Source organism: Salmo trutta, chromosome 31 (assembly GCF_901001165.1).
Source record: "Salmo trutta chromosome 31, fSalTru1.1, whole genome shotgun sequence".
Classification (NCBI taxonomy): Eukaryota; Metazoa; Chordata; class Actinopteri; order Salmoniformes; family Salmonidae; genus Salmo; species Salmo trutta.
The window spans coordinates 1189684-1216842 of record NC_042987.1 but is presented as its reverse complement, the minus strand read 5'-3'; the positions used below and the strand labels follow the sequence as shown (position 1 = coordinate 1216842).

General features: G+C 43.4%; 1 protein-coding gene across 1 annotated transcript in view; it reads right to left on the bottom strand.

Moving 5' to 3' along the window:
• The window catches only part of LOC115169301 (excitatory amino acid transporter 5-like), a 90628-nt gene that overhangs the window by 36954 nt on the left and 26515 nt on the right, over window positions 1-27159 (bottom strand). The gene's annotated exons all lie outside the window — the stretch shown is intronic.

Genomic DNA, 27159 nt, shown 5'->3' with positions numbered 1-27159 from the left:
GGTTAGGGGGCACTTGGTAGACAAACACCCCACATCTTACTGGACAGAGGACCACCCAGAGACCCCATACCAGACCACCAAGGAGCCCCAAGCCCCCTCAATTCCACACCAGACCCAGCCCACCCTACAGGCCCTACCCACCACCAGAGCATCACCACTTCCATCGGCACAGCCAGACTGGACCGGGCCCAGCCTAATACCCCACACCAGGGGCCCAACAGCAGGACCAGCGCAGCTATGCTGAGGCCCTCAGAGGAAAGGAGAACTCTGTAGGATTGAGTGAGTGTCACGCCCTGACCTGAGAGCGCCGTTTTTCTCTGTTTAGTTAGGTCAGGGTGTGATATGGGGTGGGCATTCTATGTGTTTTATTTCTATGTTTTGGCCGGGTATGGTTTCCAATCAGAGGCAGCTGTCTAGCATTGTCTCTGATTGGGAGCCACACTTAGGCAGCCTTTTCCCACCTGGGTTTTTGTGGGTAGTTGTTTTCCGTTTAGTTGTCTGTTGTCTGACTGAACTGTTTGCTTTCGTTTTTTGTTTCTTTGTTTAGGTGCTTCATTGTAGTAATAAATATGAGCACTCAACACGCTGCGTTTTGGTCCACGCCTTTTGACGATCGTAACAGTGAGATTAAACAGCTCCTCCAGTATATCTGCACTAAACTCCACTCAACGCACACGCATACACTGCTGTACTAAGAGTTTACTTGTTCAATGAATAGAAAGAAGGAAAAAAGAGAACACGTTTGCTGTTATCCATTGTTTATCTCATTCCTAACAACTTAGTAGTTACTGTATTTTTCACTGCACTATTCTTGCTTAATTTGCAACGTGAAATCACTATCAGTTAGCATGTGAAACATTCAGGGCCTAAACTTGTCAACCTTTGGACTGAAGAGTTTACCACTGAAAAGATGTTCATGTCATCTGAAAGATGTTGATGTCATCATTCTGCAGGAGACATGGTGTAAGGCAGACATTGTCACTCACTGTCCCACAGGCTACAGAGAGGTAATTGTGCCATCACAGAAACACAGATCTGTCAATAGAGGTAGAGACTCTGGAGTATTGATCATTTGGCACAAACCCAAACTACAAAATCTAATTGATCCTCTCAAAATTGGTAAATATGACATATGGTTAAAACTGAAAAAGTAACTTGTACTGACAGAAAAAATGTGTTACTTTGTGCAATATATATTCCCCCCTCCTCCCTCAGAATCCCATAATACTCGGAGGAGATATTCCCCACCATTGAGGAGAAGTGCCATTTCCAGGCCCAGGGAAATGTGCTGATCTGTGGGGACACACATGCGCTCACAGGCACACTATCTGACCTAATGACCACACGAGGGGACAGCTTTATTACAGGCCATACTGTTTCTGTCTTAATCTGCCCCATAGAAACAACAGTGACAGCACCATCAACAAAAATGGAAGGGATTTGTTGCAGCTCTGTCAAAGCCTGAGTCTGAACTTTGTTAGTGGTAGGTTACGGGGGGACTCTTTGGGGAGATTCACCCATTACTCACCTCTTGGCCACAGCACAGTAGACTACATGATTACAGACATTGACCCTTTCTCTCTCAGCTCATTCACCATCAAGCCACTAACACCTCCGTCTGACCACAGCCAAATTACCTTGTTCCTCAAAAGTACAGACTTGGAAACAACCACACATTCACAGCCCAGCAAGCTGTACAACTTCAGAAATTCATACAGATGGGCCCAAAACAGCACAGAAGAATACCAGAAGGCAACCAGTAACCAAAAAATCCAAACACAATAACTTTCTAGATACCACATACACTCATAGTAAAGAAGGCATCAATCTAGCAGTAAAACATATAAACAATATTTTCAGGCAAACTGCAAAAGAAGCACAACTGAAATAGGTTTGATACAGACTGTAAAATTATCAGGAAAAAAACTGAAATAGGTTTGATACAGATTGTAAAATTACCAGGAAAAAAATTGGAACACTATCAAACCAAAAGCACAAAGTGCCAAATAATGGTGAATTTCACCTTTATTACTATGAGACTTTTAAAACTCTATAAACGTACAATCAGAACCAAAAAAGCACAGTACAACAGCAAGCAGCTGACACTAGTCCATAAACACAAACAACTTCTGGCAAAATTGGGAACAAAAAAAATTAAAAATAGAAACAAGAGGAATTAGCGATACAAAATGGTGGCTTAAGGACAACCCATTTTTAAACACTCTACAACACAGCTCAAATTGATGCAAACGCAGAACAACGCCAAATTCATGAAGTTGAATGGATTAGAAAAAGCTATAATAACAATCAAAATCCATTGGACTCCCCAATTACTGACCAGGAGCTCTATTAGAAACTTCCGGCCCTCAAATTGAAAAGCATGCGGACCTGATGGTATCCTAAATGAGATGCTCAAATTCACCAGTGCAAAATTTTAATTGGCTAAAACTGTTTCATTTGATCCTGAGTGTAGGTTATTCCCCTGACATCTGTAATCAAGTACTCATAACCCCAATCCTTAATAACGGAAACAAATTTGACCCTAACATTTACAGAGGCATTTGTGTGAACAGTAACCTGGGGAAAGCACAATGTCTTGAGTAAAAGCCAAATTGTATTTATACCAAAACATCGCACGACCGATCATATTTACACCTTACACAACCTGATAGATAAACATGTCCACCAAATGTATGCTTACTTTGTCGACTTCCATAAAGCATTTGATTCTATTTGGCATACAGGACTGTTCTACAAAGTTATTAAAAGCGTTGTAGGTTGGTAAAACATATGACATAATTCAATCAATGGCAATACTGGCAATACGTGCAGCATCAAAATTGGCAAGAAAATAACCAAATTCTTTAACCAGGGGTGGGATCTTCTCCAGGGTTGCAATCTGAGGCGCTCGCTCTTCAATATTTACATCAACGAATTGGCCGCTATTCTAGAAAAATGTTCAGCCCCTGGTATTAGTCTCCACAATTCAAATGTTAAATGCCTGCTCTTCACAGATGACCTGTGCCTGCTGTCACCCACAGCACATGGCCTACAGCAGAACCTGGACCTGCTAGAGTGGTACTGCCAAACCTGGGCCTTGGCAGTAAACCCCAAAAAGAATGATTTTCCAGAGAAGATCCAGGTCTCAGGGACTTCGACCAGAGGTATCAATTGGTACAAAATATATCACCACAATTACTTAGGTTTAAATAGAAGCTCAACTGGACACCTAAATGAGGCAGTGAATGAACTGAGAGAGAAAGCACACAGGGCATTCTACGACATTAAAAAACAAATTCAAATTGAAATACCTTAAACTAATTGAATGTGTCATTGAACCAATTGCACTTTATGGCAGCGAGGTGTGGAGTCCACTTGCAAAACAAGATTTCACCCAGTGGGACAAACCCCATCGAAACCCTATAATATTCTCCTACATCTCCAGAGGAAATATACAAACAATGCATGCAGTGCAGAATTTGGCCTATATCCACTAATAATAAAAACTAAAAAAAGAACAATTAAGTTTTGGAAATATCTAAAATACAGTGATCCCCTCTCATATCATTACCAAGCTCTGCGATGCCAAACACTGGGCAAAGAAAAAAGTCCCCTAATCGAGCTGATCCTGGGGTTGAGTTCACAGACCTGTTCTACTAACACACTAAAGCCTCAGGACCAGAACATCCAATCAATCAGAATAAACCAAATTACAACACAGTCAAAACAAAACTACATTATCTATTGGGAAACACAAGCACAAAGCAAAATGCATTGCTATCTGGCACTACATCAACAGTAAACCATGGCAAACTATTTGACCACGGTTACTGTTCAAAACCTGTACAAAGTACAGGCTCAGTGAGCACATTCTCGCTATTGAGAACGGTAGACACAGGAAACATGGCTCCCTGTAGAGGAAAGGCTGTGCAACCACAGCAGGACCAGAGACACAGCTGCATTTCCTGACAAAATGTAAAAAATATAAAACAATCTAAAAGTGTAATTTCCCCAAATTTGAAACCCTTATTCAAGGTTTCAGAGACCTATCTGATGAGAATAGGCTACCGTCCTGTTCGGGGAAGACGCAGAGAGCTGTGGTTTGGCAGCGCACTACATTGCTGCCTGCAATAAGATGAGGGACCGTGTCTGACAGACCAACCTGCACATGTCCTCTATGCCATTGTTATTGTTATTCTCCATTGTATGATTATTTTTTACCTTGATTATTGTTGCTACTGATTGTCCTTTTGACAATATTGATTATTATTATTTTAACTACGTTAATATTGTAAATGAATCACTCAATCTCCTAAATACACTTTGGCAACATGTATATTGTTACGTCATGCCAATAAAGCAAATTGAATAGAATTGAGAGAGAGAGAGAGAAGGAGAGAGAGAGAGACTAGCAAATCAAACTGTAGACAGTGAGTGAGCGAAAGAGAGAAAGAGAGAGAGTGCTAACGGTTGTTGAAATGGTTAGCTACCTCTTGTTCTTGTCTGTATAGTGTATTGGGACATTCATGTGAAATACACTTTTTAAAGGTCGAACGCAGCCGTTTTTATCTCAACATCAAATCATTTCTGGGTAACAATTGATTACCTTACTGTGATTGTTTTCAATTCAAAAGGTCAAAAGAAACAAGAAAGAATTTAGCTAGGACTGTCTGGGAGTAGTTTGAGTGGGGAGGGGTGAACTTAAAACTAGCTGTAATTGGCAGAGAGGTTTGGAACTCTTTCTTATTGGTCTATTAACTAATTTACCACTTGGTGATGGGACAAAACTCCATCCCACCAAAACAGGCTGAAATTTCAGTCGGCCTTTTAAAACAGCTGTAAAACATTAAGAACAATTTCCATGACATAGACTGACGAAGTGAATCCAGGTGAAAGCTATGATCCTTTATTGATGTCACATGTTAAATCCACTTCAATCAGTGTAGATGAAGGGGAGGAGACAGGTTAAAAAGGGATTTTTAAGCTGTGAGACAATGGATTGTGTATGTGTGTCATTCAGAGGGGGATTGGGCAAGAGTAAAAATGTAAGTGCCTTTGAACGGAGTACGGTAGTAGGTGCCAGGCGCACCAGTTTGTGTCAAAACTGCAATACTGCTGGGTTTTTCACGCTCAACAGTTTCCCGTGTGTATCAAGAATGGTCCACCACCCAAAGGACATTCAGCCAACTTGACACAACTGTGGAAAGCATTTGAGTCAACATGGGCCAGCATCACTGTAGAATGCGTTCGACACCTTGTAGAGTCCATGCCTCAACAAATTGGGGCTGTTCTGAGGGCAAAGGTGTTCCTAATGTTTGGTATACTCAGTGTATGTAAAAAAAACAGGAAAACAAGGTTTTTAAGAAAGATTTCAGCTAATAGCGTACAGTGCATACAGTGCCTTGCAAAAGTATTCATCCCCCTTGGCGTTTTTCCTATTTTGTTGCAAAACAACCTGTAATTTAAATGGATTTTTATTTGTATTTCATGTAATGGACATACACAAAATAGTCCAAATTGATGAAGTGAAATGAAAAAAATTACTTGTTTCCAAAAATTTACAAAAATTTTAAATGGAAAAGTGGTGCATGAATATGTATTCACCCCTTTGCTATAAAGCCCCTAAATAAGATCTGGTGCAACCAATTACCTTCAGAAGTCACACAATTAGTTAAATAAAGTCCACCTGTGTACAATGTAAGGCCCCTGAGTCTGCAACACCTCTAAGCAAGGGGCACCACCAAGCAAGCGGCACCATGAAGACCAAGGAGCTCTCCAAACAGCTCAGGAACAAAGTTGTGGAGAAGTACAGATCAGGGTTGGGTTATAAAAAAATATCCGAAACTTTGAACATCCTACGGAGCACCATTAAATCCATTATTAAAAAATGGAAAGATTATGGCACCACAACAAACCTGTCAAGAGAGGGCTGCCCACCAAACCTCACGGACCAGGCAAGGAGGGCATTATTCAGAGAGGGAACAAAGAGACCAAAAATAACCCTGAAGGAGCTACAAAGCTCCACTGTTGTCACGCCCTGACCATAGAGAGCCCTTGGTTCTCTATGGTGTAGTAGGTCAGGGCGTGACTAGGGGGTGCTCTAGTTTATAATTTCATGTTGGTGCTAATATGGTTCGCAATTAGAGGCAGCTGTTTATCGTTGCCTCTGATTGGGGATCATATTTAGGTAGCTATTTCCCCACCTGTGTTTTGTGGGATATTGTTTTTGAGTGAGTGCATGTCGCACCTCAGTACTGCACGGTCGTTTGTTTCTTGGCTTGTTTAAGTTTCACAAAAATAAAGATGTTGAACTCCAATCAAGCTGCGCCTTGGTCCATCTCTCCACACGATCATGACAACTGCGGAGATTGGAGTATCTGTCCATAGGACCACTTTAAGCCGTACACTCCACAGAGCTTGGCTTTACGGAAGAATGGCCAGAAAAAAAGCCATTGCTTAAAGAAAAAAATAAGCAAACACATTTGGTGTTTGCCAAAAGGCATGTGGGAGATTCCCCAAACATATGGAAGAAGGTACTCTGGTCAGATTTTGCTTTTTGGCCATCAAAGAAAATGCTATGTCTGGCGCAAACCCAACACCTCCCATCACCCCGAGAACACCATCCCCACAGTGAAGCATGGTGGTGGCAGCATCATGCTGTGGGGATGTTTTTCATCCGCAAGGACTTTGAATCTGGTCAGAATTGAAGGAATGATGGATGGCACTAAATACAGGGAAATTCTTCCAGAGATTTGAGACTGTGACGGAGGTTCACCTTCCAGCAGGACAATGGCCCTAAGCATACTGCTAAAGCAATACTTGAGTGGTTTAAGGGGAAACATTTAAATGTCTTGGAATGGCCTAGTCAAAGCCCAGACCTCAATCCAATTCAGAATCTGTAGTATGACTTAAAGATTTCTGTACACCAGCAGAACCCATCCAACTTGAAGAAACTGGAGCAGTTTTGCCTTGAAGAATGGGCAAACATCCCAGTGGCTAGATGTGCCAAGCTAATAGAGACATACCCCAAGAGACTTGCAGCTGTAATTGCTGCAAAAGGTGGCTCTACAAATTATTGACTTCGGGGGGGTGAAAAGTTATGCACGCTCAAGTTTTCAGGTTTTTTTGCATCTTGAAAGTGGTAAGCATGCTGTGTAAATCAAATGATACAAATCCCCCAATTTTAATTCCAGGCTGTAAGGTAACAAAATAAGAAAAAATGCCAAGGGGGGTGAATAATTTCACAAGCCACTGTTCATTTCTTCTTAGTAGCGTTCCCTAAATATTTAATCATCAGGCACATCAAATATACACAGAAATCAATAGAAACAGATCTATGACATGAACATAAGAAATCCAACACTCAAAGCACAGGGTAAAACCCTTTAGGACATAACTTCCAACATTACTGCAACTTTTCAACTTCCAGAGAACTCCAACCATCCCACTAATGATCTCAGCTGAGTAATAAGCACTGAAGTATAAAATAACTCGAGACTGTGACCAAGATGGCGGACCATTGTTTTCAACATAATCTAGTATTTACATTGACATACGATTCATGGACCATACCCAGGTTGCATCTGATTTACACAGCCCAAATTCACATGCACACTAGATCTGTGTTCGAATACTCATACTAACCGCATTAACTGTACTTTTTGTGATGTAAATTGAGTATGTAGTATGCTTATTGATCGTAGTATGGATGTAGTTAGTATGCCAAAAGTTATCGGATGTCGTACTAAATCTGCCAAAATACAAAGTATACAAGCAGTGGCACTATTTTCGTGCTTTTAGGGCCCATAATGCAATTCTTCAGAAAATGGGCGTGGCTGTACTATGCCTTCGGGGAGTTTCAATGCTTCTCTCTCGTAGTTTAGCTCCAGTAAGGATCGGACCCTTTTATTCAATTTCCGCCTAAATGACAAACCCAAATCAAACTGCCTGTAGCTTAGGACCTGAAGCAAGGATATGCATATTCTTGATACCGTTTGAAAGGAAACACTTTGAATGTGAAATTAATGTCGGAGAATATAACACATTAGATCTGGTAAAAGATAATACAAAGAAAAAACATGTCTTTTTGTTTAGTTTTTTTGTTCCATCATCTTTGAAATGCAAGACAAAGGCCGCAATGTATTATTCCAGTTTAGGCGCAATTTAGATTTTGGCCACTAGATTGCAGCAGTGTATGACAGCAGTGTATGGGCAAAGTTTTAGACTGCATTTCATTGCATTTCTGTTCAAACTGTTGTATCAAGTCTGCCCAAATGTGCCTAATTGGTTTATTGATACATGTTCAAGTTCATAACTGTGCACTCTCCTCAAACAATAGCATGGTATTATTTCACTGTAATACCTACTGTAAATTGGACAGTGCAGTTAGATTAACAAGAATTTAAGCTTTCTGCCCATATCAGATATGTCTATGTCCTGGGAAATGTCTTGTTACTTACAACCTCATGCTAATCACATTAGCGCACGTTAGCTCAGCCGTCCCGTAGGGGTTCACCGATCCCATAGAGGTTAACAAACAGATACATCAGAAAATAGTAAGTCGGCTATAAGTAAACAGTGGGAGGGATAGAGCATGCGCAGAGAAGTGCGACTTGAAACCAATGAGACCGATTGTTTTTTGGGTTTTTTTATATTTTATTTTTGCATTTTCCAATTAAGAACATTCAAAAGTGAAAAGATATTAGACAACAATAGGTCAAAGTGACAGTAACAGACGAGCGTAACAAAAAAAAAAAATAATAATAATTATATATACAAACATACAATAAATAAGTCATAATAAAGAGTAAAATAAAAAATAATAATAATGAGACATTGGATCATATGGTCACCCGCGCCGTAAGCTACATATTATACATTACGTGTGAAACATTATATAAGGATTATATAGAGATTCAATCAATGTGATGTGGGGGGAGATTCTCCATATAGTCAATAAAAGGTTGCCAAATTCTGTAAAATGACTAACTTATTCCTCAAGCAGTAAGTGATTTTCTCCAGTGGGATACAACTATTAACTTCCGATAGCCACATTGCAACTGGCAGGAAGGAATCCGATTTCCATTTCAAGGCAATACATTTCTTGACAATCGCTGGCAGACCTCCGGGTCTAAAGGGAATGCAACCCCGTGAATTGAGGATATGGTATCGCATACCCCCTGCCAGAAACCGTGTCGTTTTGAACACTGCCAAGTGGAATGGAGTAATGTTCCTTCATCTGAGCCACATCTAAAACATAGGGAAGAGATATCAGGGTTGAACTTGTGCAGTCTAGATGGGGTGATATAGAGCTGATGGAGGAAATTAAACTGGATCAATCTATATCTGGAGTTCAATGTGGATGTAACACCACCCCTACATAGGTCACTCCATAGACCCTCATCAAGATCAATACCCAGATCTTTTTCCCATCTAAGTCGGGGTTTATCTAGCTCAGGCAGTGTTAGTCCTGACATAAGAGCATCTTAAACAAGGGAAATGGTCTTGAACAGTGGTTGGTCTGCGTGGCAGAGTTGTTCAATAGGTGACATCTTAGGTAGGTTCCACTGTCACTTGAGAGACACCCTAATAAAGTTTTGTAGTTGTAGGTAGCTAAAGAAGTCCCTGTTAGGCAAGTGGTATTTCTGTTTCAGCTGATCAAAAGACATAAGAACTCCCTCCTCATAACAGTGTTCCAGAAGAGTGATCCCCTTATCAGACCATGGTCTAAAGTTACTATTCTGGAAAAACATAGGGATCAATCTATTGTTCCATAAAGGGGTTTTAGGGGAAAGAAATCCCCCTCGTCTGAACAGCTCATGCAGTTTGCACCATGCCAGGACAGAACGTATGATTAAAGGGTTGTCTGTGATGGTTTTTATAGATTTTCTGTCCCATTTGTAAAACAATTCTGCCCCAGTGTCATCATTTACCTCAAGCTTTTCAATGTTCAACCATGAGGGAGAGGGACCATTGTCAAACCTCTGAGCCAGAAAACTAGACTGTGCAGCCCAGTAGTACATTCTAAAATTGAGGAGGTTTAAGCCCCCTTGACCGTAATCAAGGGTCAGTTTATCCAGGCCAACCCTAGGGGTTTTGCCGTGCCAGATAAACTGTCTGGTCAGCTTGTCGAGAGAGGAAAAGAATGCTGCGGGAACAGGGATATGGAGAGATGGCAACAAATATAGAAATCTGGGCAGGACATTCATTTTAATTACATTGATTCTACCCAGTAGAGTGAGAGGTAAGTCCATCCATTTACACCGGTCACCCTCCACCTTTTACAACAAACTGGCCAGATTGAGTTTATAGAGGTTGTTCAGATTACCATCCACCATTATGCCCAAATATGTGAAGCCCATAGGCGACCATCTAAAAGGAAACTTGTGCTTGATGGTATGATGGTCAAAGACAGACAACGGTAAGATTTCGCTTTTATCAAAATTGACCTTATATCCAGAGGAAGAACTATAACACTGTAGTAGGATCTGCAAGTGAGAGAGAGAGTGTTCTGGATTCGTTAGAAATAAGATAAGGTTGTCCGCAAAGAGTGATAACTTATGGGTCTGGGGGCCCACCTCAAAGCCATGTATGTCAGGGCACGTTCTAATAGCCTCAGCCAACGGTTCGATGGCGAGGGCAAAGAGGTGGGGGTAATTGGGAAACCTTGTCTGTTCCCCCTATAGAGAGGGAAAGAGGAGGAAGTAATCCCATTGGTAGCAATCCTAGCTTTAGGAGATTTGTAGAGTGATTTTATCAAATTTACAAACACGGTACCTAAACCAAACTTTTCCAAGACGCGAAAGAGGTATGGCCATTCAACCCTATCAAAGGCCTTTTCAGCGTCGAGGGAGACTGCGACACTAGGTATTTTGTTTTTGTTAGCAAGGTGAATTATATCAAAGAACCTTCTGAGATTATTGGAGGACCATCTATTAATTATGATGCCAGTCTGATCTGGGTTGACCAACATGGGAAGACATGACTCCAGTCTCTTAGATAGCATCTTGGTGACCAGTTTACAATCTGTGTTAAGGAGAGAGATTGGTCTATAGGAGGCGCACATTAGCGGGTAAGATGTAGTAAGATGCTATTTTCTATGGTAGAGTAGGTCAGGGCGTGACAGGGGGTGTTTTGTGTTTTTTCTTCTTCTATGTTTTCTATATCTATGTTTAGTTCTAGTTTTCTATTTCTATGCTGTTGTTTTTTGGGTTGATCTCCAGTTGGAGGCAGCTGGTCCTCATTGTCTCTAATTGGAGATCATATTTAAGTAGGGGTTTTTCTTCCTGGGTTTTGTGGGTTATTATATTTTGAGTAGTGTTTGTTTCGCTCTGGTCACGGTTTGTTGTTTTGTAATTTCAGTTATTTATGTATTGCAAAGTTTCACGGATTAAATAAAATGTGGAACTACAACCATGCTGCACTTTGGTCCGCTCCTTTCGACAGACGTGACAGAATAACCCACCACAAAAGGACCAAGCAGCGTGGAAAGGAATGGACCTGGGAGGAAGTTCTAGACGGCAAGGGATCCTGGACATGGGAGGAGGCTGGATGGGATCGCCTCCCATGGGAACAGGTGGAGGCAGCGAGAACAGGTGGAGGCAGCGAGAGCAGAGCAGCGACGAGAGGAGGAACTAGCCCGGCAACAAGGCAAGCGCAAGACACAGCCCCCCCAAAATAATTGGGGGGGGGGGCACACGGGGAGATTAGCAGAGTCAGGTTGGAGACCTGAGCCAACTCCCCGTGCTTACTGTGGGGGTGAGTGATAAAGCAAGCACCATGTTATGCTGAGATACGCACTGTGTCGCCAGTGGGCAGCTACAGCCCGGTGCGCTCGGTGCAAGCTCCTCACAGGTGCCGTGCTAGAGTTGCCATTCAGCCAGGAAGGAGTATGCCTGCTCAGCGTTCCTGGTCTCCGGTGCGTTTTCTCGGCCCAGGTTATCCTGTGCCAGCTCTACGCACGGTACCCCCAGTTCGCCAACATAAACCTGTGCGACCTGTCACAACACCTCGTGCTTGTCGAGCTATGGTGGTTATCCAGCCAGGACGGGTTGTGCCAGCCATAAGCTCCAGACCTCCAGTGCGCCTCCACGACCCAGTATACCCTGTGCCTGCTCTGCGCACCCGGCCTCCAGCGACGTTCCCTAGTCCAGAACTCCCAGCGACGTTCCCTAGTCCGGTGAGACCTATTCCAGCTCCACGAAAGAAGCCTCCAGTGATGATCCATGGTCCGAAGCCTGTAAAGATGATCCATGGCATGAAGCCTCCAGAGATAATCCATGGCCCGGAGCCTGTAGGGATAATCCATGGCCCGGAGCCTGTAGAGATGATCCATGGCACGGAACCTGTAGTGATGATCCATGGCACGGAGCCTGCAGCGATGGTCCCCCAGTCTGGAACCTACAGCGGCGGCCTGCAGCCCAGAGTCTCCAGCGGCGGCCTGCAGCCCAGAGTCTCCGTCGACGATCCACGGTCCGGTGGTACTAAAGCAGAGGGATCAGCGGGTGGAGCGGGGGTTATGCCCCGAACCGGAGCCGCCTCCTCTGCTGGAGGATGAGGTTATGTGGACTGCACTAGAGCCGCCATAGATAGGAGTTACCCACCCAACCCTCCCTTTTGTTTTTGTTTGTGTTTTCGTGGCATTCGGAGTCTGCACCTTTGGGGGGGGTACTGTCACGTCCTTATCATAGTAAGATGTTATTTTCTATGGTAGTGTAGGTCAGGTCGTGACAGGGGGTGTTTTGTGGGTTTTTACTGTTTTCTATATCTATGTTTAGTTCTAGTTTTCTATTTCTATGTGGTTGTTTTTTGTGTTGATCTCCAATTGGGGGCAGCTGGTCCACGGATTAAATGAAATATGGAACTACAACCACGCTGCACTTTGGTCCGCTCCTTTCGAAAGACGTGACACTGGGGAGATACTCGCTATCTAACACTCTATGAAGCAGTTGGGTCGATAGTAAAAAGTTATCTATGCGTTTGTGTGTCTTATGTGGGTGTGAATAAAAAGAGTAGGCCCTATCCTGTGGGTGCAACTGTCTCCAGATGTCTAGTAAATTGACATCTTTCATTAATGACATGGTGAGCTTGCCGGCTTTGGTAAGAAGTGAGAGGACCTTTATCAGAGGACCTATCAAGAACTGTATCTAAACAAAAATTAAAATCTCCTCCAACCAGTAGCCATCCTGGTGGTGCTTGAGAGACCTGAAGGAAGACATTCTGTATAAACATATGGTCATCGAAGTTAGGAGCATAAATATTCAATAGGGTCCAAGACTGCACCAAAACAAACTTGCCCGAGGGATCAGAGATGGTGTTGTTGACGCAGAAGGGGATGTCTACTTATCAAAATTGCAGTTCCTCTTGCTTTGGAGTTAAAAGAGGACGCAAAAACTTGTCCTACCCATTCTCTCTTCAATTTCTTGTGTTCACTGGCTGTAAGATGTGTTTCTTGTAAAAACACAATGTCAGCCTTTAATTTCTTAAGGTATGTATAGACTCTTTCTTTTAATCGGGCTGTTACGGCCTTACATTGAATGTGACATGTTTTAGTGGATTAAGCATAGGTTGGGTTTCAAATATGTAACCGAATGGAAATCTCTCATGTGTAAATAGTCAGGAAATGTTTGAACTTTGGTTTGAACACAGAAGTGACCTATGTGTCTCTTTAGGAAGGAAACAACAAACAGAAAAAAAATCCCACCAACCCCGATTGTCAGACTAAAACAACAATCCCAACAATCAAACATGAATACACTTGTAGAGATAGGTTGCTGCTCGCTTTCCATCTTGCTCTTATTAGCTAAACCTTGGCGTAAACTAAAACCTTCGAGCTCTCTAAGTTGAAAACAAACGTTGTGAATAGACATTTATGGCTGAATATTTACTGCCCATGGTAAGGGCTGCTTGAGTCTCTTTTCAGGAGAGGAGAAACATAAATGGGGGGGAAGGCAGTGGGCCTAAGCCCACTTATTTGCTTCGCCCAGTGGATATTGACTAAACCAAAATATACTCTCCTGTAAATGTAATAGAACTCACCCCGGGAAAAAAATGGTTAGTTGAAAATGTACAAATCAATTATAGCGACCGGATAGCGGGGTAAACAGATCCAAATTCCAAGAAGATAGATGAGGTAGCCGGTGATGTTCTTCTCCTTCAGTGCTTTGGCGACAGGTCTGAACTGCTTGCGACGTCTGGCGAGATCCGCTCTCATATCCGGGTAAAGGCTGACCATCTTGCCATCGATGGTGATGTCCCCTTTGGCTCTTGCGAGTTGCAGTATCTTCTCTCTGTCTTGGAAACGGAGGAACCTGATCAAGATGGCCCGTGCGGGCTCATCTGGCTAGGGTTTCGGCGCTGATGTTCTGTGGACGCTTTCGATTTCCAGCGGCTTGGTGAAGTTGATTATGCCTAGGACATCCGGGATCCATTGAGTGAAGAAACGGACCGGGTCATGGCCCTCGCTGTCCTCTTTCAAGCCCACCACACGGATATTACTACGTCTGTTCTGGTTCTCCATCTGGTCTACCTTGTTTTTGAGGTAGGCATTATCCTTCTGCAGTTCTATCAGAACCTGGTCATGTCGAGCAATAGTATCTTCAACTGTGCTAATGCGCAACTCAGCCTCAGTCGTTCTCAAAAGGAGATCGTTCATGGAGGATTTCAGGTCGTCAATGGAAGAATGGAGTTCAGCCGATTTCTTGTCAATTTTCATAGAAAGACCTTTGTTACCATCCTGAATTTCCTGGAGGAGAATAGCCAGCATATCGGCAGGCTCACAAGAGGCTGCACAGAATCGGTACATCCGAACAATGTCAACGTTGTTATTTAGGTGATAATATAATAACTTTGAAGAGCTCGGTTTTCCAATGTCTGCTCAGCTCCGCGGCATCACATGCTCCCCCATGAGACCAATTGTTTGACCACAAGTGAGAGTTGTTTGATATCGTTGAATATTGTTTGCTATTGCAGAAATGTGGTAAGAGGTTAATGGGAAATGGTGGCGAGTAGTGTGGACAAAATAGAGGAAATTGAGAAAAAGTTGGTGAAGCAACAGCTGTGCTGGAATACGAACAATATGGGTGTCAGTTCTGATTGTATGGAGCGGGAGGGTTAAGGGCCGAAATGGTCGGTAGTGGAAAGACATAGGAAGAAGAGAGATCATGAAACAGAAAGCAGAGGATCGTCTAGTAAAGGAAGCATAAAAAGGGCCAAGGTAGAAAGCAAGAGTAGTGATGTGGAAAGTGGTGAAAGTGTTTGATGAGACCACAGGGCCTCACTTACACCCTATCCGACTAACTAATGCCATAGAGAAAGATGTAGGTGAAGTGAAATTAGCTTGCTTCATTGGAAATGGTAGATTGTTAATATTGTGTGGTAGCCAGGCTCAGCAAGAGAAGATTTAGAAAATGAAGACATTTTTTGGGATGAAGATTAAAAGCCATGTCCCTGTTGCTTAAGCTAGACTGAGGGGAGTCATCACTGGGGTCACAATATCTATGTCCACAGATGATATTAAAGAAACAGTGAAGGAGGCAGAGTGATTGAGGCTTAAAGGTTGATCAGTAGGAAAGAGGGTCAAAGAAGTGAAAGTCTTGCCAGGAAAAGTATAGATAGGATTCTTTAGTTTCCAGAGAATGTGTTTTAAATGTCAGAGAATGGGACATGTAGCTGCTCAAAGAGACCAAAGATAACCCTGAAGGAGCTGCAAAGTTCCACAGCGGAGATTGGAGTATCTGTCCATAGGACCACTTTAAGCCGTATACTCCACAGAGCTGGGCTTTACGGAAGAGTGGCCAGAAAAAAGCCATTGCTTAAAGAAAAAAATAAGCAAACATGTTTGGTGTTTGCCTAAAGGCATGTGGAGATTCCCTAAACATATGTAAAGGAAAGAAAAGATGTTCCAAGTGTGGAGGAGCACATGATTACAGTGAATGTGGAAGCAATGGGAAGGTTCAATTAAGTGCTGTAATTGTGGGGGAGAACAAAGGGCAGCATTTGGTGGATGTCAGGTACAGAGAGAGGATAGAGAGGCTAGGAGATATAGGATCCGTCATGATGTATAATATGCAGAGGACGTAAAACAGACTGGTAGAACTACAGTGTTGACTGATGGATCTTACATGGATGTACCTGTAGTAAGTGGGCCTACTGTCAGACTGATGGATCTGACATGGATGTACCTGTAGTAAGTGGACCTACTGTCAGATTGATGGATTTTACACGGATGTACCTGTCGTAAGTGGACCTACTGTCAGACTGAAGGATCTGACATGGATGGACCTGTAGTATTGGACCTACTGTCAGACTGATGGATCTTACATGGTTGTACCTGTAGTAAGTGGACCTACTGTCAGACTGATGGATCTGACATGGATGTACCTGTAGTAAGTGGACCTACTGTCAGACTGATGGAGTTTACACGGATGTACCTGTAGTAAGTGGACCTACTGTCAGACTGATGGATCTGACATGGATGGACCTGTAGTTAGTGGACCTACTGTCAGACTGATGGATCTTACATGGATGTACCTGTAGTAAGTGGACCTACTGTCAGACTGATGGATCTGACATGGATGTACCTGTAGTAAGTGGACCTACTGTCAGACTGATGGATCTGACATGGATGTACCTGTAGTAAGTGGACCTACTGTCAGACTGATGGATCTTACATGGATGTACCTGTAGTAAGGACCTACTGTCAGACTGATGGAGTTTACATGGATGTACCTGTAGTAAGTGGACCTACTGTCAGACTGATGGAGTTTACATGGATGTACCTGTAGTAAGTGGACCTACTGTCAGACTGATGGATCTGACATGGATGTACCTGTAGTAAGTGGACCTACTGTCAGATTGATGGATTTTACACGGATGTACCTGTCGTAAGTGGACCTACTGTCAGACTGATGGATCTGACATGGATGGACCTGTAGTTAGTGGACCTACTGTCAGACTGATGGATCTTACATGGATGTACCTGTAGTAAGTGGACCTACTGTCAGACTGATGGAGTTTACATGGATGTACCTGTAGTAAGTGGACCTACTGTCAGACTGATGGAGTTTACATGGATGTACCTGTAGTAAGTGGACCTACTGTCAGACTGATGGAGTTTACATGGATGTACCTGTAGTAAGTGGACCTACTGTCAGACTGATGGATCTGACATGGATGTACCTGTAGTATTGGACCTACTGTCAGACTGATGGATCTTACATGGTTGTACCTGTAGTAAGTGGACCTACTGTCAGACTGATGGATCTTACATGGATGTACCTGTAGTTAGTGGACCTACTGTCAGACTGATGGATCTGACATGGATGTACCTGTAGTAAGTGGACCTACTGTCAGACTGATGGAGTTTACACGGATGTACCTGTAGTAAGTGGACCTACTGTCAGACTGATGGATCTGACATGGATGTACCTGTAGTAAGTGGACCTACTGTCAGACTGAAGGATCTGACATGGATGTACCTGTAGTAAGTGGACCTACTGTCAGACTGATGGATCTTACATGGATGTACCTGTAGTAAGTGGACCTACTGTCAGACTGATGGATCTGACATGGATGTACCTGTAGTAAGTGGACCAACTGTCAGATTGATGGATTTTACACGGATGTACCTGTAGTAAGTGGACCTACTGTCAGACTGATGGATCTGACATGGATGGACCTGTAGTTAGTGGACCTACTGTCAGACTGATGGATCTTACATGGATGTACCTGTAGTAAGTGGACCTACTGTCAGACTGATGGATCTGACATGGATGTACCTGTAGTAAGTGGACCTAGTGTCAGACTGATGGATCTGACATGGATGTACCTGTAGTAAGTGGACCTACTGTCAGACTGATGGATCTTACATGGATGTACCTGTAGTAAGGACCTACTGTCAGACTGATGGAGTTTACATGGATGTACCTGTAGTAAGTGGACCTACTGTCAGACTAATGGAGTTTACATGGATGTACCTGTAGTAAGTGGACCTACTGTCAGACTGATGGATCTGACATGGATGTACCTGTAGTAAGTGGACCTACTGTCAGATTGATGGATTTTACACGGATGTACCTGTCGTAAGTGGACCTACTGTCAGACTGATGGATCTGACATGGATGGACCTGTAGTTAGTGGACCTACTGTCAGACTGATGGATCTTACATGGATGTACCTGTAGTAAGTGGACCTACTGTCAGACTGATGGAGTTTACATGGATGTACCTGTAGTAAGTGGACCTACTGTCAGACTGATGGAGTTTACATGGATGTACCTGTAGTAAGTGGACCTACTGTCAGACTGATGGATCTGACATGGATGTACCTGTAGTATTGGACCTACTGTCAGACTGATGGATCTTACATGGATGTACCTGTAGTACGTGGACCTACTGTCAGACTGATGGAGTTTACATGGATGTACCTGTAGTAAGTGGACCTACTTTCAGACTGATGGATCTGACATGGATGTACCTGTAGTAAGTGGACCTACTGTCAGACTGAAGGATCTGACATGGATGTACCTGTAGTAAGTGGACGTACTGTCAGACTGATGGATCTTACATGTCTTACATGTTACAGGTACTACATGTACAGGTAAGTGGACCTACTGTCAGACTGATGGATCTTACATGTAGTACCTACAGGTACATGGATTTTACATGGATGTACCTGTAGTAAGTGGACCTACTGTCAGACTGATGGATCTTACATGGATGTACCTGTAGTAAGTGGACCTACTGTCAGACTGAAGGATCTGACATGGATGTACCTGTAGTAAGTGGACCTACTGTCAGACTGATGAAGCTGACATCGATGTACCTGTAGTAAGTGGACCTACTTTCAGACTGATGGATCTTACATGGATGTACCTGTAGTAAGTGGACCTACTGTCAGACTGATGGATCTGACATGGATGTACCTGTAGTAAGTGGACCTACTGTCAGACTGAAGGATCTTACATGGATGTACCTGTAGTAAGTGGACCTGCTGTCAGACTGAAGGATCTTACATGGATTTACCTGTAGTAAGTGGACCTACTGTCTGTGCTGGTGCTTCTTCTGGTCCTGGCATGGTTTCAAGGCCTTTTCAGAAATCTTGTGCTCATGAATGTGCGGTGCCAAAGGACACTTTGATAATTAATAAAGTTGACTTCATAGCTTTTATTGGTAGGGTTATCAATACGACTCAGGTTATGGAAAGCAGAAATGCCAGGTTGAAGTTTATTGTGAAGACGGCAAAAGAGATATTTTGGTAACAAATGTTACTGTTTAAATGGTTATTGACATGCTGAACAATCCTAAGGGTGGAGTGGGGTTGGGGAGGGGTTTTTGGAGGAGGGCGCGGTAGAAGTGGGGGATTTATTTGGTTTAGAATTTTATTTTCATGGTAGTACAGAATTGGGCAGATCATGATTGATCGTACTTTCCAGCACAGTAGGTGGCGGCATGCACTTAAACGATTGTTTGCAGACCGGCATGATATCATAGAAGACGAAGAATGGGCGTGGCTTCACAACGTTTTCAGATTTGAAGAAAATGCCAGAAAATATGCAGACAATGTCTGACGAGAGTGGATACATATTTATTGCTTTAACTAATTATGACGAATGTTAAGAAAATGTTGAGCAATGTAATAAATTAATTACTTTTCAAATAAGGTCCCCTACACGGTATCTTCTCTGACAATTTGTTAGCTATGCTATCCTTATGAACTGCATAGCATTACAGCATGTACCGGTATGTTAGCTAGTTACCTAACGTTGGTTGGCTACCAATACATCGAACTTGCCAGGCAGTGTATTAACTATATGCTATCTAACTAACTACCCAATGTTTATTGTCTTGATTCTCAATGGACATTGTTAATTCTGGCTATCTACTCTGATTTCAGAGCACTCGTCTCGCCTGAGTGTGCCAGAGCGCATAATAACTGTTGAATTTACGAACGCTCAACACCCGTTGAATATGGCCTGTGTCGGTAAACGTTGACAAAAAATAAAAAATGTAATTGTTGCCAGCAGCACAGTTACAGTCACCAACGCTCTGGATAACATGAAAACAGCCTAACCAGCTCTGCTAGGGCGAGTAAAATGTTCAGAGTGAGGTGTTCTCTCATTTGTGTCTGGAAGTAGCTAGCCAACATTAGCCAGTTAGCTTGGGTGCTTGACTGCCGTTGTGAGGTCAGAACGCTCGGATCAGCCCTACTCCTCGGCCAGAGTGTCCAATGTACGCTCCGAGAGCGAAACGCTCTGAATTTACGAACGGACAATCTGACAACACTCTGAATTTATGAACGGACAATCTGACAACACTCTGGATTTACACTCTGACACTCCAGATTGAATTTACGAACACACCCGAAATCGTAACATTTCTAAACTGAGCAACAGTTTAGCAAAATAACAATAGTCCCTTTTCCAGGACCCTGTCTTTCAAATATGATTTGTAAAAATCCAAATAACTTCACAGATCTTCATTGTAAAGCGCTTAAGCACTGTTTCCCATGTTTGTTCAATGAACCATAAACAATTAATGAACATGCACCTGTGGAATGGTCGTTAAGACACTAACAGCTTACAACCTTAGAAAATTAAGGTTACAGTTATGAAAACTTAGGACACTAAAGAGGCCTTTCTACTGACTCTGAAAAACACCAAAAGAAAGATGCACAGGGTCCCTGCTCATCTGTGTGAACATGCCTTAGGCATGCTGCAAGGAGGCATGAGGACTGCAGATGTGGCCAGGGCAATAAATTGCAATGTCCGTACTGTGAGACGCCTAAGACAGCACTACAGGGAGACAGGACGGACAGCTGATCGTCCTCGCAGTGGCAGACCACGTGTAACAAGACCTGCACAAGATCGGTACATCCGAACATCACACCTGCGGGACAGGTACAGGATGGCAACAACAACTGCCTGAGTTGTTGTTGCCATCCACTAGGAATGCACAATCCCTCCATCAGTGCTCAGACTGTCCGCAATGGACTTGTAGGCCTGTTGTAAGGCAGGTCCTCACCAGACATCACCAGCAACAACGTCACCTATGGGCACAAACCCACCGTCGCTGGACCAGACAGGACTGGCAAAAAGTGCTCTTCACTGACGAGTCGCAGTTTTGTCTCACCAGGGGTGATGGTCGGATTCACGTTTATCGTCAAAGGAATGAGTGTTACACCAAGGCCTGTACTCTGGAGCAGGATCAATTTGTAGGTGGAGGGTCCGTCAAGGTCTGGGTTGGTGTGTCACAGCATCATTGGACTGAGCTTGTTGTCATTGCAGGCAATCTCAACTCTATGATTTACAGGGAAGACATCCTCCTCCCTCATGTGGTACCCTTCCTGCAGGCTCATCCTGACATGACCTCCTGACATGACCCTCCAGCATGACAATGCCACCAGTCATACTGCTCGTTCTGTGGTGTGATTTCCTGCAAGACAGGAATATCAGTGTTCTGCCGTGGCCAGCGAAGAGCCCGAATCTCAATCCCATTGAGCACGTCTGGGACCTGTTGGATCAGAGGGTGAGGGCTAGGGCCATTCCCCCCAGAAATGTCCGGGAACTTGCAGGTGCCTTGGTGGAAGAGTGGGGTAACATCTCACAGCAAGAACTATCAAATCTGATGCAGTCCATGAGGAGCAAATGTACTGCAGTACTTAATGCAGCTGGTGGCCACACCAGATACTGACTGTTACTTTTGATTTTGACCCCCCCCCCTTTGTTCAGGGACACATTATCCCATTTCTGTTAGTCACATGTCTGTGGAACTTGTTCAGTTTCTGTCTCAGTTGTTGAATCTTGTTATGTTCATACAAATATTTACACACGTTAAGTTTGCTGAAAATAAATGCAGTTGACAGTGAGAGGACATTTATTTTTTTGCTGAGTTTAGCTCGTCATTTGGTACGCTAACAAGCTGGAAAGTAGTTGCATATCGACAGCATCAACTTCCGGTAGACAGGCAAAGTGCTAGTACGCTCAACTGAAAGTATACCGTTGGCTTTCAGTATACTACAATGAACTAATCGTATGAGTATATACTCATTAAGTATGTAGTATACAGTATGTTAGTATGGGTATTCGAACACAGGTTAGCACTCTGTGCAGTGTGCACAGGGAGTAGCGCGACATTGGATAAATATTACATTTTAATATCTTCGCTTGTGAGTGATCGAAAAAAAACATGTAATTCAATGGTTGTTTTGTGAACAAAGATGATAACTAAAGTGTCTTATCAGACATTTTCTAATCTGACTACTCTATGGGACCGACTACGGAAATTGCCTTTCTGGGCTGGACGTCAGTTCAACTGCAGTACTGAAGCAAGACTGTAGGTGCAATGGAAAACATACTTCCAGACCAGAACCCTGTCCCTTTGGTAATAAGTAGCAACGCCCATCCGAGGATCCTTTCAGTCATCTATTTTCTGAGTTTGAGGGGTGCAAAATCCACTTGTCACTTAAATCTCGCTGGATTGATTGCTTTCATTTTACTCTCGTGACTCTTTCCTAACGTAACAACCGTGGAAACGTTTGTAATGACCTGTCAAACACACTCCAGTAAAAGCTAAAATGGGCTCAATGGAATACATTAGCTTTCTATAAGAACACTTAGTCTGAGATTTAACGCATTGTCTCAACAGTTACATCAGAAGAAAGATTACTTTATTTTGATGGGTGTTGATAGGGATGGGGTTGCCATGTCCGTAGTTTTGTAGCGAATTGGGGTACATTTAAACATTATATCTTTAAAAATATATATATTTCACTGTGACCTGCTGCTGACTGTTAGGCAGGGAGGCAGGCTGTTGCTGAGTGAGTGAATGAGTGGTGGGGAGGGCCGGAGGGGTGTGTGTTTGTTGAGAGAGCACTACAGCAGGCAGCTTAAGGGTTCAGCATGCTTCAGTTTTTCTGGCGCCTAGCCAATCTCGGCTAGAGGAACCGAACAATTGTGCTGGCATACTCTCTTAAAATACCTTCCCTTGAAAAAAAAAAAAGCGGCATTAGTTTGTCCATTTTGAGACACGTAGCCAGTATACACTTCCTCAAAATAATCAGAATTAATTTAAGATAACTCAAGAAATCTGTCATTCAATTTGACGTTTCTTCCGAAGAGACCTTAGTCGTGCAATTTTACATCTAATTTTACATGAAAAAATGTGCATTAAGCAAGTCGCCTCTAGTTGAACGACAACAAAGACTGTTGACCCATCACCAATGAAAGGGCGCAGACCAGCTCCGAACTACGGCTTGGCTCCAGAAAAAATGTGGTGTGTCCCAACAGTCGAAATAACTCTCACCGAAGTCCAAAATGAACAAAAACATCACAAAATGTTATAATATATGCATGAACTTTACCAAACTGTTTCAGCTGGGAAGCATGAAAAATACTGCATCAAACTTCTTAGTTAGATGTAAAATTGCGCGACTAAGATATCTTCGGCAAAAACGTCAAAATTAATTACAGATTTCTTGAGTTAGCTTAGATTAATTCTGACTATTTTGAGGCTACAGCGTCTCAAAATACACAAACAGTACTATTGCTGCTTTTTTCTCGTTTTTCAAGCAAAGGTCTTTTACGGAATATGTGATGTTCGGTCGGCTAATTCGGCTAGGCGCCAGCCAAACTGAAGCATGCCTTTAGTCCACTATTGTCGCCTGATCGAGAGGAGACAAAGCAGCACTCGTGCATGTCGTGACAACATTTTACCAGTTGTAAGTAGGCTATTTAGATTGGCATTATGGAGACACCTATTTTTCTCTATAAAACATATTAACACATTGAACTGATGCACATCAATAAATAATGGAGACAAAGCACTGGAAAACTACTTTGGGCGCACTAGAGCGCATTACAAATATTTGCTCAAACTCCATTCTAATGTCAACTTTGCTTAAAGAAAACAGCATCAAGCGAACTGTTTAAAGCATGCTCAGTTCTTGAGTCTTGGGGGCTGCGAGTGGAAATTTAAAATGGAAGTTATGGAACTCCCTCGCATGGTTATTTTTATGTGAAAAAATCCATTAAATGTGGAGAATGATACATTTGCCTCTGTTGGCCATCACTTAGCCTATTAATTTATATGCCATTGTAGGCTACTGTAGGCTACCATTATATAAAATAAATATGTTGAAATTACAATATCACTGGAGTCATTGCAAATCAATTTGTGCCACTTGTGTAGCCTACCTGGAGCTGGCAAACAGATTAAATAAATAGCCTATAACTTCAGTTTATTGCTGTTGTAGCCTTGTGTTATTATGCAATTATTAATGGCCATGTTCAGTCAATTAAATTGGAAATGATCCAAGGTCTGTCGCAATTGCCGATCAGTTGTTAGAATGCATTAGATTGATGGTGACATATTAGGCTACAAGTGAAAAGTATAAAATAAATAAACACTGAAAAAACAAAGTATATGTTTTTTCCACTTGGAACCGGTAGGTTTGTTAGACGTTATTCATGGTTGCCTCTTGCGTGAAGGTGGTGGAATTATTAGGGAATTAAGTAAAGGTCAGAATACGGCGTATCTGTTTACACACCACCACACCTTCATTTTGAATAGCATGCAATTCTCATGCAGAAGTTCAAGGTCAGAATATGCATAGAGAGAAAAGTGCCTAAAAAGGGAATTGCGTTCCATTTAAGCGTGCTTAACTCGGGTCAGAATTCCCCCTTGGTCCATTAAGACAGGCAACCTCAATTAAGCACGGACAAACTATTTGAAGGGATTTCAATCCAGGTCTGCTGCTCTCATTGAGATATGGATAGTGTGTTGGAGGGGGATAGATGTGGAGTATCCACCATTTTCATGTAGTCAACTCAGTGGGGTTTCCAACTTCATTGGGCCATGTCCAACCGGGTCATCAGGAGGGATCAACCAATCGTGAAGAAGAAAATGGAGTACTTCAAAATGGAGATTGCCTCAATGGCGCTGTCCATGCTGTCACAGACACTATAATGGCATAAATACAAAGATGAGTCCTCTATCTACGTATCTCTATGGAAGAATCTCAGATGCACACTCCTCCTTCACAAAACCCATTGGAGGAAAAAGTCAGAGGGGAGTGACCTCTGGCTTATCCAATGGGTTTTGAGGAGAGAGGATGGATGCTATTTACATTCTCCCATAGTGTCACAACATCCACAGGTGGCGCCTCTCCTCGGTCGAGCGGCGCTCGGCGCTCGTCGTCGCCGGCCTACTAGCTGCCACCGATCTGTGTTTCAGTGTCTGTTAGTTATGTCTGTTTTTTGATTGCACCTGTTTTGTGTTTGTCATTAGTGGGGGGGGGTATTTAGTCTGTCTGTGTTTAGCTAGGATTCGTGCGGGATTGTTCTTTGTTACGTGTGGTGTTACTTCTATCGTATAGGCATTAGGTTTGCCGGGCTGCGCCCCGTCTGCCTGTTGAGCAGAGCTTCTTTTAGTCATTTTTTGACTGTTATGCTCCCAGCCGTATATGGATCTTGCCCTTGGATTTATTAAATTAAGTTTGTTCCAACGGACCTCAGTCTCCTGCGCTTGACTCACTCCTTAAACTGTTCATTCCGCTCGTGACACATAGTGTGTGTTGGAGTTCGTTGAAGCAGCAGCACACTGTGTATAAAGACTGGGCAAGAGGCTTTACAGTTCTTTCCCAGTGCAGGGCGGAGGATGGAGGACAGGGACGTGACCCTGGTTAATAATGGTCAAACTGTCCACTCAGGAAGCAACACTGATTGACAATAAATTTCACATGCTGTTGTGCAAATGGAATAGACAACAGGTGGAAATTATAGACAATTAGCAAGACACCCCCAATAAAGGAGTGGTTCTGCAGGTGGGGACCACAGACCACTTCTCAGTTCCTATGCTTCCTGGCTGATGTTTTTGTCACTTTTGAATGCTGGCGGTGCTTTCACTCTAGTGGTAGCATGAGACGGAGTCTACAACCCACACAAGTGGCTCAGGTAGTGCAGCTCCTCCAGGATGGCACATCAATGCGAGCTGTGACCAGAAGGTTTGCTGTGTAGTGCAGCGTAGTGTCCAGAGCATGGAGGCGCTACCAGGAGACAGGCCAGTACATCAGGAGACGTGGAGGAGGCTGTAGGAGGGCAACAACCCAGCAGCAGGACCGCTACCTCCGCCTTTGTGCAAGGAGGAGCAGGAGGAGCACTGCCAGAGCCCTGCAAAATGACCTCCAGCAGGCTACAAATGTGCATGTGTCTGCTCAAACGGTCAGAAACAGACTCCATGAGGGTGGTATGAGGGCCCGACGTCCACAGGTGGGGGTTGTGCTTACAGCCCAACACCGTGCAGGACGTTTGGCATTTGCCAGAGAACACCAAGATTGGCAAATTCGCCACTGGCGCCCTGTGCTCTTCACAGATGAAAGCAGGTTCACACTGAGCACGTGACAGACGTGACAGAGTCTGGAGACGCCGTGGAGAACGTTCTGCTGCCTGCAACATCCTCCAGCATGACCGGTTTGGCGGTGGGTCAGTCATGGTGTGGGGTGGCATTTCTTTGGGGGGCCGCACAGCCCTCCATGTGCTCGCCAGAGGTAGCCTGACTGCCATTAGGTACCGAGATGAGATCCTCAGACCCCTTGTGAGACCATATGCTGGTGCGGTTGGCCCTGGGTTCCTCCTAATGCAAGACAATGCTAGACCTCATGTGGCTGGAGTGTGTCAGCAGTTCCTGCAAGAGGAAGGCATTGATGCTATGGACTGGCCCGCCCGTTCCCCAGACCTGAATCCAATTGAGCATATCATGTCTCGATCCATCCACCAACGCCACGTTGCACCACAGGCTGTCCAGGAGTTGGCGGATGCTTCAGTCCAGGTCTGGGAGGAGATCCCTCGGGAGACCATCCACCACCTCATCAGGAGCATGCCCAGGCGTTGTAGGGAGGTCATACAGGCACGTGGAGGCCACACACACTACTGAGTGTCATTTTGACTTGTTTTAAGGACATTACATCAAAGTTGGATCAGCCTGTAGTGTGGTTTTCCACTTTAATTTTGAGTGTGACTCCAAATCCAGACCTCCATGGGTTGATAAATTGGATTTCCATTGATTATTTTGGTGTGATTTTGTTGTCAGCACATTCAACTATGTAAAGAAAAAAGTATTTAGTAAGATAATTTCTTTCATTCAGATCTAGGATGTGTTGTTTAAG